Source organism: Leopardus geoffroyi, chromosome B3 (assembly GCF_018350155.1).
Source record: "Leopardus geoffroyi isolate Oge1 chromosome B3, O.geoffroyi_Oge1_pat1.0, whole genome shotgun sequence".
Taxonomy (NCBI): domain Eukaryota; kingdom Metazoa; phylum Chordata; class Mammalia; order Carnivora; family Felidae; genus Leopardus; species Leopardus geoffroyi.
This window is the reverse complement of record NC_059337.1, coordinates 125,573,284-125,589,849: the sequence shown is the minus strand read 5'-3', so window position 1 is coordinate 125,589,849 and position 16,566 is coordinate 125,573,284. Positions and strand designations below refer to the sequence as shown.

The 16,566-nt window shown below is 35.7% G+C and overlaps 1 protein-coding gene across 6 annotated transcripts in view; it reads right to left on the bottom strand.

Moving 5' to 3' along the window:
• Nucleotides 1-16,566, bottom strand: part of TSHR (thyroid stimulating hormone receptor) — a 160,582-nt gene that overhangs the window by 78,678 nt on the left and 65,338 nt on the right. The gene's annotated exons all lie outside the window — the stretch shown is intronic.

Genomic DNA, 16,566 nt, shown 5'->3' with positions numbered 1-16,566 from the left:
ACTGCAGCTAAGGTCTGGGACAACTGGCAGAAAGCCAGCAGAATGTAAGAATTCTTAACGTATCAGTTTTCAGGATCTTTATCTTCGTTGAGAGAGGAAGGTAAACACTTCTCCTTGCTGTTTCCTTTCCAAATTCAGGTTAGCAGGAAAAAATATTTGTATTTGTCAAATCTTTGGATAGTGACCCTTTTGAGTTTAGTGTTAAGTACCCATTGTTTATTGATCCTTTCTCTCCCAGAGTCAGCTATTTTCTTCCTGTTTAGGTTTTTGTTTTGTTTTGTTTTTGTGTTTTGAGGACCTTGCTTGGCTTTTTACCTGCCAGGCTATGCAGATCTTCAGTTGCCTTTTAAGAAATTTGCCTAGGAAACAAAGATTCTGTGTTTTATCAAACTAATTTCCTGTGCTTCATGTTGTCTTTATAAGGTCTTTTGATTACTTATTTATTAAGGTCTCTAATATTAAAAGAGGGTTTTGTTCACAACTATGTAATGTTCTATATTTGCCTTAAAAATCTTCTATTGTCAAATTTGGTTAGATAGTTGACCAAGACCTTATTTAATCAAGTGTTCAAATCATTTGATATTCTTGACAAATTTCCCCAAATCAAATTCTAAAGTCTTTCTGACTTTGAACTAACTTTGAGCTTTTCCAGAGGATTCCTGCAAAGCAGACTTACAAAGGGCCTATATTATCAATCAGTTTTCTTGTTGTACTTGTATAAATAATTGGGCCAAGTTTAATAAGACTAGATTTATTTTTGCAAATAAAAATAGTCTTTGATTATCTATGGTAGAAATGGAGGTGACTGTAGAGAAAAATTTTGTTTCAGTTAGAAAGTATTACCCACCCTTGTGAATGTTTGCCATCTTTGAACTATTTTTCATTTCCTTTTAAATTAGATTTTGCCATTTTGTACATCTTGTCAGTTGTTACCATATCCAATTTTCTCTCACCTTCCTGACTTGTCATCACTAAAAACGAAAACTACCCATTTCTCAAAGTCCTATAAGCCGAAGCTGGATGATGATATAAACTTTTAGGGAATCACCACAACAGATTATGTATGGGTACTCTTTGTACCTATAACTGTGTGGGTCACTCAGAAATTTCACTGGGACATCTAATTCCATCACCAGAGACATTCACACTGCAAACCAAAAAAATTTATTGATTGTTACTCCCTGCCCTTACTACCCTACCTACAGGTGCTTTGAGCCCAACATCTAGAAATCGTGACTGACCACCCTCTGGGTTCAAAAATTGAATTTATAGTTTGTTGGAACCATTAACCTTTGTTTTTCTTTTATTTCCATAGAAATGTATCTCATTAAATGCCTGATTACTAACACCGTTAGAAGCCTAACAGATGGGTGCCCTTGCTGCCATTCATATCATCACCTTTTGAAATGAAACAACTCTTTAGGATTGACCTATTCCTAGGACTGAGAGCCTGGTTTGCTAGGACAGGGGATGATCGATCTACCCACTAAGTTTCTGGACTGTCAAACTTCTTTGGGAAAATTTCAGATGAGAGAATAATGGGGTTTAAAACATGCTACCCCAAAATATAATACCTTGGCATATTGCATATTTTAAGCTGAAGGGATTGAGAAACAGTAGGTTCAGGAAGAACTCTCCGAGCCCCTTCTCCCCTGAAGCAGGTCATAAAAGACTCTCATATGAGAGGTGCCCTCCCTATACCCAGATAAAAGAGCAATCTTATTTCTGAAGACAGAGGGATGCTAAGGGTAATCTGAACACATAGGCTTTGCTAGATTTCCCCAGTTTACTACCTTTAGCTCATACCCCTTTGTCCAGTGACATTTATCACCACCTTCCATTTTTTATCTAACCTAGTATAAAAATGTCATTTCTTCAAGTCTTCATTTCTTCATAAAGGCTCCCAAGTCATGTAAAACTTAAATAAGTATTCTTTTCTCTTGTTAATGTGTCTTTGGTGATAGAGCCCTAGCTGAGAAGTTAGAAGGGTAAGAAAAGATGTTTCTCTTCCTCTACACAGCATAACATGTTTTAAAAGACAAAATATTTGAAATGCTGACATTTTACTCATTCTTCTCAGCCACGTTTTTCACCAAAGAAAGCCCACCAATACAAATGGACTAATAAGGATTATGGATTTCAGAACCATGATACAATGATTCTGAGATACAATATGCACAATAAATCCTAAACAAAAGTGAATGGGGGAATGACAGCAATTCTAGTCCTAGATGAACATTAATTATCAATTATTAGTGGATGAACTTAGTTTATATCATGATGATTATAACATAGCCTGACACAGAAGACTGATTTCAATAATGTTAAACAAATGAATTATCACAATAGAAATTGATCACATAAATTGCCAAATTCAGTTTAGCAGTTTGTACATTTTACCTGGATATATTCATAGTAATATACACATAATCTGGAAAAATAAACTCATTATTGAGTTAAAACATATTTAAAAAAAATTTTTTTTTCAACGTTTATTTATTTTTTTGGGACAGAGAGAGACAGAGCATGAACGGGGGAGGGGCAGAGAGAGAGGGAGACACAGAATCGGAAACAGGCTCCAGGCTCTGAGCCGTCAGCCCAGAGCCTGACGCGGGGCTCGAACTCACGGACCGTGAGATCGTGACCTGGCTGAAGTCGGACGCTTAACCGACTGCGCCACCCAGGCGCCCCTAAAACATATTTTTAAACTCTTGGTATTAATTACCTTAGTTACAACTCTAAAATTTATCACCTATTAGCTTAAGCTTTCCTTCACTTTCTTCTCTAACTTTTTTGAGTTTATTACTTTATTTTGAGAGAGACAGAGTGTGAGCAGGGGGAGGGTCAAAAAGAGGGGGAGAATTTCCAGCACTGACAGCACAGAGCCCAATTTGGCTGGAACTCATGAACCTGTGAGATCATGACCTGAGCTGAAATCAGGAGTTGGACATTCAACCAACTGAGCCACCCAGGCGCCCCTCCTCTCTAACTTCTAAAATGTTATTAGCCTGAACATTATGAAAACATGTAGGAAGAGTTTTCTTCCAAAGTACCTTTTTCTCTTCAAATAAAGAGCAAAAAATAATTGGCTGGAACATGGCGTCTAGCTAATGAAATAATAAAGACAGCATGTTTGTTTACAGAGCCTGTGTTCCATTTTCCCCCAATAGTCTTACTATAAGTTGAGGATTATGGAGAATAAATTATTGTGATACGTGGATGCCTTGTAACTCCCTAGCTAATCCCAGGTGCATGAGCCTTAAAACTCATAGAGGTTTCATGGTTGTTTTGTTAGGTGGTATTTTGTAGCTAGAGCTAACTGATACATGGTTATATTGACCTATTTCTCTGTGCCTTCACATGGGCAAGCAGCTGCATGTGTTTTCCATTGTCTATGTTTTCAAAAGCAAAACATTTATTTAAAGAATTGTGTAACATTGTGATTACTGCTTTAAAAGCAGATGGTAGAGGAAAAAAAGCAAATGTTTGTGATTATTTGGCTAGAATATTTTATTTTACTTTCAGAATAAATTTTGAATATTTGTGGAAAAGGAAAAAGACACATCTAAGTATATATTCTGTTGACAAAAACATTAGCAAAGCTTCAAGGTGTTATACTACTGTCCAAAGAATTAGCATCAAAATAGTATTTATTTTGGATGAAAATATACTAGGTACTGAAGATACTTAGTTTTTTATGTTTTTGATGGTTCAAAATGAGAAGGCAGTGATTATTCTTGCTATAATGAAAAAAACTCAGAAAATGTGCCTCATACAAATAGTAGCAGTATTTACTATTAATGACTAGGGGCATCACATACAATTCATTGGGGGAAAAAAGCTTATAGTTTTATATCTAAGTGAGGTATGTACACTTAGTAGTTAAGTTGACTTTAGGATATGGAAAGAATAAATATTTGATAATAAAAATTTATATTAATAAATTTATTTTATAATAAATAAGAGAGAATAAATATTTAAGTTCATGATGTAATTTAATTTATTTTTCTATGAGTTATGTAACCAAGAATGATCCACAAAGGTATGCCTTAGAATCAAATGTTTCCTTTCAGCCTTGCCAAATGTCTGCATTTAGAAGATATAATGGTGAAACAGAAATGCATGTGAAGTGCCAGTGATTGACTTGAAGAATTTGCAGAATAGGATCCATTTTTAAGGACTGTCTTTTTTGTTCTTGCAGTAGCAATGCGGGAGGGAAACCTGGTTAATGCTAGTAAAGAGAACAGACAGTTCTCTACGTTCCAACAACAATTTGTGCTATTAAATTTTTCACATGATGGTAGGGTCATTTCACTGAAATTTTAGCAACATGCAAATCCAATCAACATTCTAACATTTTGTTTTGTGTGAGTTCCCTGTAATCATAAATACATAGTTTTTGTGTATGTGTGTACACGTTGGTGTGAGGTTTAGTTAATTGATGCTGCGTGGGAAACATCCTATTTATCAAAAAATATAAATTATGAATGGGTGAGCATGACTGAATTTTACTGGGTTGAGAAGCATAGTTGATCTTCCTTGCCATGGTTAAGCTTGTGTGTGCCAGAAACACCAACTTCCCATTTAATCTCTTGGCAATCAGGCTGAGAATATTTTGTGATTTTGCATCAAGCTTGTTAAATATCACCACTTGGATTTCAAAGGCCTCCTTTTGTATTAAATACCTGTATCAATCAATCAACAGATATCTCACTGAGATATGTCAAGTGCATAACATTGAAATAGTCACTGTGACCATAGAAAGTGCTAGTAGTAGAAAAAGAAGAAATTGTTACAAATAATGCAGATACTTAAATATTATGAAACTGTGGATTATAAAATGGGCAATATTAATATGACATTTATCACTTGCCTGCTGTTTTTACTTTGCTGAGAAGATTCTCATTAGTGAATTTATTTTACTATTGTGATATATATATATATATATATATATATATATACACACACACACACATACATACATACACACACACACACACACACACTGTGGTAAGTTATGAGGAATGTAGCAAGTACAGGAATTAAAGTCAGGGATGTAGATCCAGAAGGATCATGCAGCCAAATACAAATATTTGGGACTCTTTATATAACATACAGACTATATTTTTAAATATGAAAAAATTATTATTTAAAAATTTTTTTAAATGTTAATTTATATTTGAGAGAGGGAGAGAGCGTGAGCACGGGCAAATGGGGGAGGGGCAGAGAGAGACAGAGACAGAATCAGAAGCAGGCTCCAGACTCTGAGCTATCGGCACAGAGCCGGAAGTGGGGCTCCAACCCAAGAGCCCTGAGATCATGACCTAAGCCAAAGTCAGACACTCAACTGACTGAACCACCCAGGTGTCCCTAAATATGAAAACATTTTAATCTGTACTATGTGTGTTTTCTGTTTCAGTGGTAGAATGGCATTTTAGTCAATGTTCCTACTGAATTATTTATAAGTAACATAAAAATACCAGGTGATACCTACAATTCAAGGTACTATATTGCAACCCACCACCAGATTCCAAATGGAGATGTGAATCATCATTTTGGGACAGTTAATTTCTGTTTGAGCTTTAACTTTTGTGATCTTGGACTTAGAAATACAAGCAATGTCTTGACAAGTTTGGCTGTATGGAAATTGTCTAGCTTAGGCCGTCTGGGATAGTTTTCTATACACAACAAATAATTTGGTTTAGTTCTCCAGATTAAAAAATATAGGGGCGCCTGGGTGGCGCAGTCGGTTAAGCGTCGGACTTCAGCCAGGTCACGATCTCGCGGTCCGTGAGTTCGAGCCCCGCGTCGGGCTCTGGGCTGATGGCTCAGAGCCTGGAGCCTGTTTCCGATTCTGTGTCTCCCTCTCTCTCTGACCTTCCCCCGTTCATGCTCTGTCTCTCTCTGTCCCAAAAATAAATAAACGTCGAAAAAAAAAATTAAAAAAAAAAATATATATATATACATAATTTGGTTTTATTTCATTATTTGGGACACTTTGTGTATTAAAACTTAAAATATTTTTAAGTTTATTACTTTTTGAGAGAGAGAGTAAGAGAGTGTACAAGTGGGAGAGAGGCAGAGAGGGAGAGAGCAAAAATCCCAAACAGGCTCTAGCATGGAGCCCAACATGGGACTCAAACTCACGAACCATAAGATCATGACCTGAGCTGAAATCAAGTGTTGGATGCTTAACTGAGCCCCCCAGGCACCCCTATATTAAAAGTTTTTAATACAAATTTAACGTATAATTTACAGCCAGTAAGATGCATAAATCTTAAATGTATAATTATATACTTAAATGTATACAAGTATGTATGTGTACTTACACTTTCCATATGTACACATCTATTCTCATGACCAGGACTTGGATCAAAATATAGACTATTCCCCTGCCATACACCTTTTCTGACCAAAACACTTTGAAACTAGGTGTCAACCATAAGAAAATATCTGGAAAGACCATAAATACATGGAGGTTAAACAACATGCTACTAAACAATGAATGGGTCAATGAGGAAATCAAAGAAGAAATTTAAAAATACATGGAAACAAATGAAAATACAAGTGTCCAAAACTTTTGGGATGTACAAAAGTGGTCCTCGGAGGGAAGTATATGGCAAGATAAGTCTACCTCAAGAAGCATGAAAAATCTCAAATAAACAACCTAATCTTATCATCTAAAGGAGCTAGAAAAAGAACAACTAATGAAGCCCAAAGCCAGTAGAAGAAAGGAAACCATAAAGATTAGAGCAGAAATAAATGATATAGGAACTAAAAAAAAAAAACAAAAAACAAAAAAAAAAAAAACAAAAAACCAAAAAACCATAATAGAACAGAACAATGAAACCAGGAGCTGGTTCTTTAAAAAAATTAATAAAATTGATAAACCTCTAGCTAGACTTATTGAAAAGAAAAGAGGAAGTTCTCAAAATCACAAATGAGGGAGGAGAAATAACAACCAATACCACAGATATACAATTATAAGAGAATATTATGAAAATCTATATGCCAACAAAATGGACAACATAGAAGAAATTGAAAACTCCTAGAAACATAAATTGCCAAAACTGAAACACAAAGAAATAGAAAACCTAAACAGACTGATAACCAGCAAAGAAATTGAATCAGTAATCAAAAAACTCCCAACAAACACAAGTCCATTACCACAGGTGAATTCCACCAAACATTTAAAGAGTTAATACCTATTATTTTCAAACTATTCCAAAAAATAGAAAAGGAAAGAAAACATCCAAAATAATTCTATGAGGCCAGCACTACTCTGATACCAAAACTAGGTAAAGACACCACTAAAAAATAGAACTACAAGGCCAATATCCCTGATGAACATAGATGCAAAAATTCTCAACAAAATATTAGCAAACCAAATCCAAACGAATTTAAACAATACATTTAAAATTTCACCACGATTAAGTGAGATTTATTCCTGAGATGCAAGGGTGGTTTAATATTCACAAATCAACATGATACATCACATTAATATAAGAAAGAATAACAACCATTTGATCCTATCAGTAGATGTAGAAAAAGCATTTGACAAAGTACAATATCAATTCATGATGAAAACCCTCAATGAAGTAGGTTTAGAGAGAACATACCTCAATATAATAAAGGGCATATATAAAAAATGCACAAGGAATATGATCCTCAATGGGGAAAAACTGATAGCTTTTCCTTTATAGTCAGGAACAAGACAAAGATGTCCACTTTCACCACTTTTATTCAGCATAGTACTGCAAGTCCCAGCCACAATAATCAGATAATAAAAAGCAATAAAAAGCATCCAAATAAGCAAGGAAGAAATCAAACTTTCACTCTTCACAGACAACATGATACTCTGTATAGAAAACTGGAAAGACTCCACCAAAAACTGCTACAACTGATAAATGAATTCAGTAAAGTTGTAGGGTACAAAATCAATGTACAGAATCTGTTGCGTTTCTATACACCAATAATGAAGCAACAGAAAAATTAAGAAATGCAATTCCATTTACAACTGCACCAAAAATAATAAGATATCTAGGAATAAACCTAACCAAAGATGTGAAAGACCTATCTATCCTCTGAAAACTATAAATCAGTGATGAAAGAAATTGAAGACGACACAAAGAAATGGAAAGACATTCCATGCTTATGGATTAGAAGATCCAATATTGTTAAAATGTCTATACACCCCAAAGCAACATACACATTTGATGTAATCCCTATTAAAATACCAAGAGCATTTTTCACAGAGCTAGAACAAATAATCCTAAAATTTGTAAGGAACTACAAAAGACCCCAGATAGCCAAAGCAATCTTGAAAAAAAAAGCAAAGCTGGAGGCATCATAATTCTGGACTTGAAGTTATAGTACAAAGCTGTAATAATCAAAACAGTATGCCACTGACACATAAATAGACACACAGATCTATGGAATAGATTAGAAAACCCAGAAATGGACCACAACTGTATGGTCAATTAATCTTCAACAAAGCAGGAAAGAATACCCAATGTGAAAACCAATGTTTCTTCAACAAATGATGCTGGGAAAACTGGACAGAAACATGCAAAAGAAAGAAACCAGACCACTTTCTTATACCATATACAAAAATAAATACAAAATAGATTAAAGATCTAAATGTGATACCTGAAACCAACAAATCCTAGAAGAGAACACAGGCAGTAACTTCTTAGCAACCAGCCATAGCAACTTCTTTCTAGATATGTCTCCTGAAGGTGAGACAGGTGAAACAAAATAAAAAATAAACTATTGGGACAACATCAAAATAAAAGCTTCTGCACAGTGAAGGGAACAACAAAATCAAAAGGCAACCTGCAGAATGGGAGAAGATATTTGCAAATGACATATCTGATAATGGGTTAGTATCCAAAATATACAAAGAATTTGTAAACCAACACCCAAAAAATGAATAATCCACCTAAAAATGGGCAGAAAACATGAGTAGTCATTTTTCCAAAGAAGACATACAGATGGCCAACAGATATATGAAAAGGTACTCAACATCACTTATCATTAGGGAAATACAAATCAAAACTACAATGAGATATCACCTCATACCTGTCAGAATGGCTAAAATCAACAACACGAGAAAAAATAGGTGTTGGCAAGGATGTGGAGAAAAAGGAACCCTCTCGCACTGTTGGTGGGAATGCAAACTGGAGCAGCCAACTATGGAAAATACTCTGGAAGTTCCTCAAAAACTTAAAAATAGAACTACCCTACAATCTAGCAATTGTACTACTGGGTATTTACTCAAAGATTATAAAAATACTAATTCAAAAGGATACATGCTTCCCGATCTTTATAGCAACTTTTTCTACCATAGCCAAATTATGGAAACAACCGAAGTGTCCATTAACTGATGAATGGATAAAGAAGATGTGGTGTATATATTAAATGGAATATTAGTCATCAAAAATGAAATCTTACCATTTGCAATGACATGGAGAGTATTATGCTGTGCTGAGTGAAATAAGTCACTCAGAGAAAGACAAATACCATATGATTTCACTTATATGTGGAATTTAAGAAACAAATGGGAAAAAGGAAAAAAGAGGCAAACCAAGAAACACATTCTTAACTATAGAGAACAAACTGTTACCAGAGGGGAGGTGGGTGGAGGGATGAGTGAAATAGGTGATGGGGATTAAGGAGGGCACTTGTGATGAGTCCTGGGTGATGTATGGAAGTACTGAATCACTATATTGTGATTGTAATAAACACACAGCACTCACTATGCCAAACACTATAAAAGCGCATTACATATATCATTACATCTTCCTAACAGCCCTGTGACTTAGGGTATATTATTATCCCCATTTTATAGGTGATGATCTGAGGTACAGAAAGGTTAAATAATTTGGTAAAAGCTACGCAGCTGCAAGTATGAGAGCCAGCTTTCACTCACAGGGAAAAAAAGACATCAGATTCTTTAGCATATTCTACTGCCATTCTGCAAAGTATAGAATGTGGATAACAATACCTACCACATAGGCTTGCCATGGAGATTTAATAAATTATTATTGGAAACACTTAGAACAAAATTGGCATATTATGAACACTAACGTGTTTTTGTTAAAGAAACAAAAACATATAAATCTGTTGGCCAACTTATTAATCAACGATGAGAAATACAATGTCCAATGGGCCAGAATATTCATGATGACATGCGTATTTTTTCTTGTGCGCAGACTACTGTAGAGAACTAAGACAGATGCAGAAGATTGCTTGAAGGGCATTAAATCAATCAAAACAAGGAGTTGAAATGGATTTTAAATGTTCTCAGGCTAAGAGAGCCTATCAATACCATTTTACAAGGAATGGTTTTGCCTGTAGGGTATGATATCCACTAGTTTAAACATCCACAGATTTAAGTTTCCTTTGTCCAGGACATTGACTAGATGGAAATTTCCACAATTCTTATCTGTGACTCCACTTTTTCTCTGCCTTCAGCTGATCAATCCTCTGCCTGATGGATGTTTTCTTCAAGCAGATTACAGAGGGTCATACTATTTCCTTTATAGGATTTCATATGTCTCTATTATGATCCCTTACGTGTTACTTAAGAAATTTACTTTATTTCATTTGTTTCTAATTTTCTAGTAAGCATTACAGTGCAGCTTCAATATTATTGGCAATATTTTATTATAGACCTATCCTTAGACTCTTGTTTGTGTTGTGTTCCTTTTAAATGAAAAAAAAAAAATGTAAGGGTGCCTGGGTGGCTCAGTCGGTTAAGCATCTGACTCTTGATTTCCACTCAGGTCATGATCTCATGGTTTGTGACAGTGAGCCTCACATTACCAAGCCTGCTTGGCATTCTCTCTCTTCCTCTCTCTCTGCCCCTCCTCTGCTTGTGCGTGTGGACATGCTCAATCTCTCTCTCTCTCTCTCTCTCTCTCAAAATAAATTAATAAACTTAAAAATAAAAGAAAAAAATGGAAATGGTTTCCTTTAATACTCTTCTTCAACAGGTGAGGAAACCTTTAGGTTTTGAGGAGCACAGTTTAGAACCTATGTATTTGTCCAAATCTTGTTATTTTATGGACGAAGTAAGGTCCATAAATAATCTGGAGTTCATTTATAATCTGAAGAAAGGTTAAGTGACTGAAGTTCATATGATAAAGTGAGAGCAGTCCAGTTTCCTGCAAACTTTTCAGTGTAAAGCATATATAGATAATCTGAAGATTCCTTCCTTTGCTATGAAGCTGACTCAGAGGCACTTCAGGAATCAACATGTATTTAAAAATACTACATATAAGTTGAGTGCCTACCACATTCCAGGCATCACGCATGGTGTGGGAAATGCAGTGGTAAGCAAGGTCAGATGAAGGTCCTGCCTTCATGAAGCTAAAACCAGTGGGGGAATTTGACATTTAAAAAAAAATTTTTTTTTACATTTATTTCTTTTTGAGAGACAGAGAGAGACAGAACACGAGTGGGGGAGGGGCAGAGAGAGAAGGAGGTACAGAATCTGAAGCAGGCTCCAGGCTCTGAGCTGTCAGCACAGAGTCCGACATGGGGCTCGAACTCACAAACCATGAGATCATGACCTAAGCCGAAGTCGGAGGTTTAACCGACTGTGCCACCCAGGCGCCCCAACAAGACATTTTTTAAGACCCACTTAAATAACAATATTATTATCATGGTGTTAGTGCTATGAAGGAAGAGTATAGATCTATGTGAGTGTAGAGAAGTCCTCTCTAAGGAACTGATTTAAGCTGAAGGCTGCAGTTGACAACAGATTCTGAAATGAAGTGTCAGTGAAGAAAGCAGGGTGGTGGATTGGGAGTCAGGACTTCATGAACTTCCACCAAAAAAGGGCAGTAGCAAGGTGAGGTAGATATCAAAGTGAATTATATATTGCAAAATACTGAATGTCAGAAATTATAATGTTTGAGGTCTTAAAATGATGCCATAAACACAGCTGGCATTCAGTATGTACTTCTAGATAAAGCAGCTTGGTGAACACTTGTCATCTGTCCAGTGTTCTAAAAGTAGTTTTTGTTTTTGTTTTTGTTTTTGTTTTTTACAAATGGCAATGTAGGCTTTGGCAGAGGGTGACATTTTTTTCTGGCTCTGATATGCGAACTGGAAATAAATTCACGGTCTCATTAAAATTTCAAAGTATTGTCTGTGAATTTTATCGAGGGAGAAAAGAATTTATTGGCTTAGGACACTTTCAAATCAGTTCCCAGTTTCAAATTAGGAAAATGAGCTATATATTCAAGAGGTAGTATGCGTATATTTGTCTCTCTATATTCTATTCAGAAATGTTGAATACAAAGGTCAAATGTATTTGGAGGAGGGTGGTTTGTGTGTATGTATGTATACATGTGTTATATGTATGTTTTTGTTATTACTATTATGGAAAAGAAAAATAATTTTATCTGAAAAATGCAAGTACTTTCCATTCTTAATTTGCATTTCAGGTGTTAACATTGTTTTTTAAGTTTATGTAATTTGAGGGGGGGCGGGCAGAGAAAGAGAGAGAATCCCAAGCAGGCTCCATGCTGTCAGTGCAGATCCCAACACAGGGCATGATCTCACAAACCATAACATCATGACCTGAACTGAAATCAAGAGAGAGACACTTAACTGACTGAGCCATCCAGGCGCCCCAGGTGTTGATATTTTTGTATGAGTTAATTCTCCTTTTTGTGTTTGTTTCAACTGTTCTACGTTGATTTGAAACCACATTCTTCCTACCCACCATCTCTGTTCTTCATTCGTTTGTATAGATCCAAATTTCCATTTGGTAATGTTATCTTTCTGCCTAAAGAACTTCCTTTAGTGTGTTATTGCTGCTTTTAGTGCAAGTCTACTGGCAATGAGTTTGCTTAATGTTTGTTTATCTAAATTTTTTTTTTCAACATTTATTTATTTTTGGGACAGAGAGAGACAGAGCATGAACGGGGGAGGGGCAGAGAGAGAGGGAGACACAGAATCGGAAACAGGCTCCAGGCTGTGAGCCATCAGCCCAGAGCCCGACGCGGGGCTCGAACTCACAGACCGCGAGATCGTGACCTGGCTGAAGTTGGACGCTTAACCGACTGCGCCACCCAGGCGCCCCAATGTTTGTTTATCTAAAAAAGTCTTTGTTTTGTCTTCAATATGGAAAGATATTTTCACTGGGCATAAACAATATAGGTTGGCAGTTTTCTTTCAGTAGTTGAAGGTGTCATTCTGTTGCATTACAAACTGTGTAGTTTCTCTTTTAAAATATTCTCTACCACTGATTTTCAGCAGTTTGATTATAATGTGCCCTGATGTAATTTTCTCTGTTTATTCTTCTTGGGGCTCATTAGAGCTTTTTGGAATTGTAGGTTTAGAATTTTTATCAAATTTGGAAAATTCTGGGTCATTACCACTTCAAATATCTTTTATTCTGTTCCCTTTCTCTCTCATCTCCTTTTGGAGCTCCAATCACATGTATATTAAATGAGTTAATATTTTCACAAGGTCAGTGATATACTCTTAATTTTTTTTATATCTTTTTTTCTCTCTGTACTCAATTTTGGATAGTTTCTATTGTTGACTTTTCGAGTTCTTAGGTTTTTTTTCCTTCTGTAATGTTTACTGTTATCAAACTCCTTCAGTTAATTTTTCATTGTATATATTTTTACCCATAAAAGTGTCACTTGGTTCTTCCTTATATCTTCTTTATGTCATGGTTTTTTTTTTTATTTTCTTGAGTTTATTTAGAAGCCGTATAAAAAATATTTTAAAGTCATTGCCTATAATTCCATTATCTCTGTCATTCTAGGTCTACTCCTACTAACTGTTTTTATTGTGGATCATACTTCCTTTTTTTTTTTTTTTTTTTTTTAAATTTCGTTCCTGTTGCCTGGAGAGATAAGATAATGTGGAATTTGCTACTGGAAGGAAAAAAAAAAAGATCTACTGAGGTTCACTGTGGTAGTAAAAGATGGCTACAAATTTCCCTCTCTTTGAATCTGGGCTGGCCTTGGGTGCTTAACCAAAGAATGTGGTAGAAGTAATGCTGTCGGATTTTGAGGTTATATTGAAAGTCTTATAGCTTCTGCCTGGGTCTCCTGGAATACTCTCCAGGAGAGCCCTGAATTTTCATGAAAGAAGTATGACTATCTTGAAAATATCACTTAGAGAAGCCACATGTAGAAACTGGAGTCAAAGTCCCACTCGAGACCAGCATTCAGCCATCCCCACCAAGGCAGCAGACATGTGAATGGAGCCAGCTTAGACTCTCCAGCCATACCCATTTGTCATCTGAATACCACTGAGTGAACGCTTGTGATGCCGTAAGAATGATTCAGCTGTATCTTACTCTAATTCCTGACATATATCATTAGATATCATAAAATGGGTTTTCTAATTGATGTATAATTGACATACAATGTTACATTAGTTTCACAGATTGAACATAGTGATTCAACAACTCTATGCTATGCTCAACACAAATGTAGCTACCACCTGTCACCATACAGCATTATTACAATACTATTGGTTATATTCCCTATGCTGTACATTTTATCCCCCCAATTTGTTAATTCCATAACTGGAAGCTTGTACCTCCTACTACCTTTCACTCATTTTGCCATAAAATGATTTTTTTTAACCTCTAAATTTTAATGCAACAATAGATAACCACAATACCTACTGTATGTTAGCTATTGTGCTAGGAATTTTATACATATTACATATTGCTAAGAGTAGCAGAGTAGCTATGTCTTAACGTAGTAAACCTCCCCACCCTGAGATAAAATCAGTAGAATTGATAGAATAAACTCCTACAGAATGATAGCAGGTAAGCTTCAGGTCCACTGTTCTCTTTTCCTCTATTATTTCTATTCTGGCTATAAAGTTACTTGAAAACTTGGATAATAATAGGATTTAATAACTTGTAAGAGGCAATCTAGGAAGGAGTCTTCTCCATGTAGCATTGTCAGTATTTATTTTACTACCTGTTTTCCCTCAGTACGATGGAGAAGAGACTTCAGCTGCCTTTTGACTGGACTGGCCTCTCTCAACTCTGCTAGTAACTATCACTGTGACTTTAGGTAAGTTATAAACTTTCTGAGCCTCAATGTTTTGTGCGTGTGTAGAGAAGAACATTTTTGTTTTGTTTTGTTTTTTCACTAATGCACAGGGTTGTAATGAGAATCAGGTAAAATAAGCCAATTGAAATTAGATAGAAAATTTTATGATTGTGATTATAAAACTGTTAATAGTTATTATAATTAACAAGCATTTAAGTACTTATCTCAAAATATGTACCCCCACCCCACCATCATAGATAAAGAAGTGGTTTAGAAAGAACAGACCAAGTTCAGAAATTGAACTTGGTTCTGATTTAGGAAATACTGGAAGGTAGAGGTTGAACTAAAGGTTCCATGTGGTCTAGGCTCATTGCGATGTCATTTTCAAAGAAATACTGTTAAGTCAATAAAAGGAATTCCTATCTTATAAAACTTAAAGAACATTGAAGGGAAACCACTCATAATCCTCACAACACATTTTTAAAGGTTCCTTCCTCCACTTCTCCCTCTTTCAAAGTTATAACCTGATAAACTTCTAAAATTCTGTCAAATTTCTTCCTCCCCTTCTCTTTCTACCTCGATCTTTCTTAAAAATGTGATATGCAAACTGATCTAAACTTACTAGTTATTTCTGCCTCCTTTTTAGATATCTTACTCTACCCATTTTCCTGATTTTGTACACAACTCATACAAGGAAATGGTTTAGAGAGAGCCTTCCTTTGGGGTAAGGAGGGAGGCACAAGCTAATTACAACAACATTATTAAAAAAAAAAACAACATTAAGGTGATTAAGATGCTTTCTTATAACAGCCTGAAAATCAGCTACTTTTTATAAGGCTGCAAACTGTTGAAAGTTGCATGAGACCCTCTAAACGGGATATGCTTTTTAATAGTCATTTTCTGAAATCATTTCAGCTGGAGGACATTTAAAATGAGTCACCTAGGGGCGCCTGGGTGGCTTGGTCGGTTAAGCGTCCGACTTCGGCTCAGGTCATGATCTCACGGTCTGTGAGTTCGAGCCCCGCGTCGGGCTCTGTGCTGACAGCTCAGAGCCTGGAGCCTGTTTCATATTCTGTGTCTCCCTCTCCCTCTGCTCCTCCCCTGTTCATGCTCTGTCTCGCTCTGTCTCAAAAATAAATAAACATTAAAAAAAAAATTTAAAAAATAAAAAAAATAAAAAATAAAATGAGTCACCTAAAAACGGCCAAAACCTCATTTTTCCCCCATGAGATGACTTAAAAGGTTTTTATTGTTACTTCAACCTTAGGGACAACCTTCATTAGTATTATCACTGTATCCATTATCCAATTAAGCTTTACTGTATCCAGTATCCAATTAAGCAGACTTGAATTTGTGTGTGCACAAGAGAAAGTGCTATTAACGTTGTCAAGACATCAACACACCTTGGATGAGATTTTCCTTATTGAAAAGAGTCACTGGATTTCCCCATCTTTTCCACGATGCCATAAGCAGGTCCTGAGGCAAGGATTTGTGTGCAAGTGATTTACTAAGGAAGTGTTCCCAG